Below are 6,000 nucleotides of genomic sequence, written 5' to 3'. Positions count from 1 at the left end.
TATCTCTAATCCCAGCTCCAGGGAAGCAGAAATAGGAGGATCATTTGGACCAGCTGGCCAGCCGGTCTACCTGAATCAATGAGCTTCCTGGACGGGAACCGGTCTCACACACCAAGATGAAGGACTTTGATTCCCTGTTAGACTCTTAGAGGCCACACAGGCCACCAGGACCTTAACTCCTGCTTTTCAGCTGCAAAGAACTTGGTCCTCTGTGCTCCTGAAATCCATTTGCATCACAAAGGAGAAACTCGGGTCCTAAACAAAGTGGGAGAAGATGGTGGGAGGGGGGATGGGAAGGGGTTGAGGAAGGGGGGGGGGATGAATGGGCCCCAGACCAACCAGCCTTGTGTGAATGGGACATTCTGACATTCTGTGCTGTACTCTTTCTCATCTGTGGCTGGCCACTTTTGTTCTCTCTCTCTCTCTCTCTCTCTCTCTCTCTCTCTCTCTCTCTCCCTCTCTCTCTCTCTCCCCCCCTTCCTCTATCCTTCTCTCTCTCCTTCTTTCTCCCTTTCGTTTTGCCCTTGGTCTCTTGGGTTCCAGCTCTGTGTGAGCGACTGCACCCTTATTCTCCCCAAGTGAAGCCAGAAACCCTCCCTTCCCCAGTGCTGTGCTGCTCAGAGACTCAGTGCCTCGGATCTGCCCCAAGGTCACCTTCAGCAGCACCACTTTGGTGAGGACAGTCCCAACCCAGGTGTCTGCAAACCCTGCTGATGGGGCTCCACCCCGCACCCCGAGACAGGTGTTATACATCTGCTTTTATGTCTTTCCAAATTAGTGTGGGTTCTCCAGATAGATGCTAGCTCTACTCTCTGCCTTGGAGAAAGTGACCTCTGACCTTAGCAAAATTGTTGTTTTGTTTCTTGTCCCCCTTCCTAGCCTGGTCTCTCCCCAGCTGCACTCCAACAAGGCTGACCAACAGGAACTTAACTGATGTTTCTCTGCATCATAATTTAGCTGGACAATGCTTCACCCGCTGGAATACTTTCTTGCTTTTAGAGAGTGTGTGTTTTTACATGGCACGGTTGGTGTGCTCGTTTGAAGGCATGAAACCAGAAACACGTCCATCGTTCCAGCAAAGCTAGCAGATATTCAGGGAACTGTGGAACCCGTTGCTAACTCCTCAGTAGAGCTTGCCTTTTTATTTCAATAAAGAACTACAAAAAGCTGGAGCTACTTTGGGAGAGAGTTTGGCATTTCTACAAGGTGTTAGACACAGAGTTACCACGTGACTTGAAAATCCCACTCCTACATACACACACGATAGAGCTACACAAAAATACGCACAGAACTGCTCACCGTCAGCTTCATTCGTAAGAGCCAAGGAGTCTATACAACCTAAATGTCCACCAACCGAGTAAGCAAATTTGGTTTATCCAGTCAATGGGATGTCATCCAAAAAGGGGCTGAATTAATGGAACGTGTTCTGATGCCGTTGAACCTTGAAAACATGATACTAAGTGAAAGAAACCAGGCACGAAAGGCCACATGTTTCCAGGTTCCATTTGGATGAAATGTCAAGAACCACTAAATCCACCGTGAGAGAAAGCAGAGAAGTAGCCACCAGGGCTTAGCCGGAGAGGAAGCAGGGTGACAGCTGCTGGCGGGGCCTCCTTTGGGGGAGATGGCAACACCACTCTGAATGGGGTAGCAAATCAAGAATCTCTTATGCCTTGGCACAAGTGCCTTAAATAGGTGGCTTTTGCAGTGCATGGATGCACAAGGAAGCTTTCATTAGGAAAATGGTGTGCAATGATCCCAGAAATGGATCAGCAGGTAAAGGCACACAGCGCAGAAACCTGGTGATCTGAGTTCAGTGTTGAGCCCATGGAATGGGGGAAGCAGAGAACTGCCTCCACTGAGTCATACTCTGACTTCACGTGTGCTGTGGCATGTATATGGTACCATATATGTTATATATAAGCATTTTAAATTTTAAAATTAAAGTAAAAGCAAATATGCAATAAATATGTATCAAATAGTATGCTTTTATCACTGCCAATATAAACAACTGTACTATGTTAAAAAGAATAAACAAGGACCAGGCATGGTGGTGCATCCCTTTAACCCCAGCACTCGGGAGGCAAAGGCAGATGAATCTCTGTGAGTCTGAAGTCAGCCTGGTCTATGTTGTGATTTCTAAGCCATCCAAGGCCACGTAGTGAGACTTTATCTCAAAACAACAACATCCCAACAAACAGCAATAATAATAAATTAAAAATTGCAGCTAACTTTGGTTGCATTCTGTTTTGAACAAATCAGCTGTAAAAGATATTTACTTCATAAGTGTCTTTTGACACATTAATTTCAAAACAACAAATGAAGTATTTTACATATACATATTTATAAAAATACATATTTCAATGAGTGATCACAGGCAGATTAACTTTTATTAGATTCTGATTTTGAACAAATTGAATATCAAAAGACACGTGGAAAAGTTGAACAAAACCTACAGTTAATATCACATTAAATCCAGAGACCCAGAGACCAAGCTAGGCGGTGGTAGTGCTCGGCTTTAATTCCAGCACTCGGGAGGCAGAGGCAGGCAGACCTCTGAGTTCAAGGCCAGCCTGGTCTACAGAGTGAGTTCCAGGACAGTTAGGACTACATAGAGAGACTCCATTTCGAAAAACCAAAACCCAAAAAAAGAAAAGAAAAGAGACCCAGAGACCTGCAAGGATGTTCCCCTTACCACTTCTTTTTAGCATTGTACTGTAAGTCCTACCTAATGCAACAAAACAAGGAAAGTTAATATGAAGATCAGGCCATGAGATGGCTTGGCAGTAAGAACACTTGTCCTCTAGCCTGAATGATCTGAGTTCGATCCTCGGTACCCATGCTGTGAAAGGAGAGAATGGACTCCCTCAGATTGTCTCTTCTGATCTTCAGATGCAAGCCTTGGCACATAAAAACACACCCATGAAAATAAATGTAATAAAATATCCAGCAGACACAGATTTTGAAGGAGAGAGAAAAAAGCTACCTTTGCTTAACAACAACAAAAATTATTATCTGTGCAGAGAATTCTCATAAGTCTTCGGACCCATAAGTCTGAAGAGATTATTACCTGATACTCTTTCAAACCAGCTTCACAAACAAACCTGCATTATAGCCATGCATGTCTTAAGCAAAGTAAAAGAAAGGCATGTGTCAGCCAGAGTCAGGTCCTACTGCAGGACACGCTTAGCCCTAACCACAAACATGCCTGCCAAAGGGATCAGGAATGCTGGGAAATATCTGTACATATGCCTCAACCAAACATAATTTTAAAAACTAAGCAAAACACAAAAACCTATGTTGGAACCCAATGAGGCATCCCCATGCCAAGGAAAGACGACTGGGTTCCCCTAGGGAAGCTGCATTTGCTTCCAGCAGACGGGGCTCCCACCTCCAGTGAGTGTAGGTTTGTGGCTGTTTTTTCTCACTTCACTTAAGACACATGTTGTTATAACTCACAGTTTTGTTTTTGAGTCATGGTTTCATGTATCCCCAGCTTACTTCTAACTGGTGGTGTAGCTAAAGAGAATGACCTTGAACTTCTGCCCCGCCTAGCTCTACACCTCTGGAATGCTCCTGTTACAGGTGTCTGCTACCGCGTCTGGTTTCTGCTTTGCTGGGGACAGGTCCAGGGCTTCACGTATATTAAACAAGCACCATACCAACTGAGCTACACGTCCAGCCCAAAGAAGAGATTTTTGTTATTATTTTCTATACAAACTGTTTGCTGAAATGGAAAATGTTCTGTACTATGGATTCCAGAAACCTGAATTTGAGACTCTACTGATCTGTGGATTCCTAGCCCTGACTCATACACCAAAGCAAATGGAGCCCTTTACTAAAGACAAGATTCCTTGAAATTGAAGGCTTCACATATTCCTTAGAAACAGCACAGATCACTCATCCCCACCAAACCCTCTTTGCCCAGCCCCATTTTGTACGTTATATACTTATAAAGTCCCTCTCCATCTTATAAGGCCCACACAACTTTCAACTGTGTTTAGGGTCCTTCCACTCCTTGATCCAAGACCTCACATGGGCCAATGCCTCCAGCTCCAATTCTCTTTAGTTATTAATCCATAGCTCCTCCGTCTACTATGCCTTGATGGTGTAAGAAAAGCCACAAAATGGACCCAGGACAGTCTGGAGTCTTTGACACCCCGTGGAGCCTTTCTTCTATCCCATAATGAGATTAATAAAAACTGTCAGTTTTGTCTGCCTTGTGGGGCCATTGTAAAGATCAAAAGAATGGATGCCTATCCAAGCCTGAAGTTTGCTGTCAAGCCTAATACAAATGTCCCTTATTCTGATCTATTCTTACATAATTTCATTTCTGGTCTTACACAGAGTCTTTAGGGATTCTTCAATAGGCAATTCTTCTTATTTCCTCATCTGATGAAGAAGGGATTAATGCAACATGATTCTAAGCAAGAAAAGCAGGGACGTGTCCTTAGATCTCTCTCAGGAAGGAGGGCATGTAGGCTTGCACGGGTACACAGATCCCAGTCATTGCTCCCACTTGGATTGTTAGCTATAAATCTGGCTCCTGCCCATCTGAGAACTGCTGACTTTGAATTTTTACTGGCTTTGACTTTTCTGTTGGTCTGTCAGCCAGCCTGCCTGCCTGCCTTCCTTCCTTCTTCCCTTCCTCCCTCTCTCCCTTCCTCCCTCCTTCCTTCCCTCCCTCCCTCCCTTTCTCTTCTTCTCTTCCTTTCTTTTTCTCCCTACAGGGAATATTTTTACTCGTTCTGCTGAGATTTTGAGCAGAGATGTTTCCTTTTTTCCAATGGCCTTGTCTATGGATGTGATGTGAGACATCCTCTGTACATTTAAGTGCCAACTAGACTATTCTTAGACCTTTCAGAGAATGTGGCCTGGAATCCTGAACAGTCATAAATCTTCACATATCTGATGGTACAGAAAGCTGTCTTGGGATAATACAGTGGCAAAACCCTGGAGAGCTCCTATTAAGACACTAATGGTAGCTAGTCATGGTGCTACAGATCTAGAATCCCGGGACTCAGGAGGTTGAAACAGAAAGACCATAATAAGTTCAAGGTCAGCCTGGGTGACATAGTAAGACCCTATCTCAAAAACAAACCCAATAAGCTAAAATAACAGAAAACAAAAAATAAGATAGCTCAGGGGTAAAATGATTGGCATGCAATCATGAGAAGCTGGGTGTGGATCCTAGAATTCACATAAAGAGACATGTTTGTCTTCATAGACTAAACTCCCCCTCAGCTAACTGTTAGAAAGGGTAATACTGGTGGACTTCTGTAGGAGGAAACAGAGCCAAGTTGCTCCAGTTCCCACTTCCAGGCTGGGATGTTTTTGCTCTTTGTATCTGACAGGAAGTGTTTAGCGGAGAGATTTCCCTGGCCGCTGGTGCTCAGAGAAAGATGGTGCCTGAAGAAGAATGAGGGGAAGCAAGAGCCTGTGTGAGTCCCATGGTAAACAGGGAGGCCGGAAGCATCCATCTGGAACACAGTCAGAAACAAAAAGCAAACAAAGCCCTTCGTGCTGCAGAAATGGAGAGCCAAGATTTGTCCTTGAGAAGGAGCCGCTCACTGGTCGAACTTTGCTGAATGACAGTTGTGAAGGGGGTGGGGGACAGGTTGTATGGGAACATGGGGAAAATGGGAATACTTAAAGCAGTCAGAGAGTGTATGAGAGAGAGAGAGGAAGAGAGAGAGCGGAGAAGAAGGGAAGAGAGAGGGAGCACCCCAGGTTCTGTTGTTGAGAAGGCTTCAAGTTTAAAATTCAGCCCACAGCCTCTCACAGTTGCTTTCAGTGGGGTCCTGGCACTGGATTCGGGGCCCTGGCAGCATTTTAGGTGACCCTGAGTATAATAGCATGGGAAGAAACCTACCATATGCTTCCATATCTGTGACCGCTTCCTAATCGAGTCATCGTGAGGAGAGGTTGAGCTGCGCTCCGGGCACTTTGTAGCTCACCTAGTGGAAATTATGGGAGCATATTTGATATAATTAGGGTCGA

This window comes from Myodes glareolus, chromosome 4 (assembly GCF_982192425.1).
Source record: "Myodes glareolus chromosome 4, mMyoGla1.1, whole genome shotgun sequence".
NCBI classification, from domain to species: domain Eukaryota; kingdom Metazoa; phylum Chordata; class Mammalia; order Rodentia; family Cricetidae; genus Myodes; species Myodes glareolus.
The sequence above is the reverse complement of the archived record's forward strand: the minus strand, read 5'-3'. Positions refer to the sequence as shown.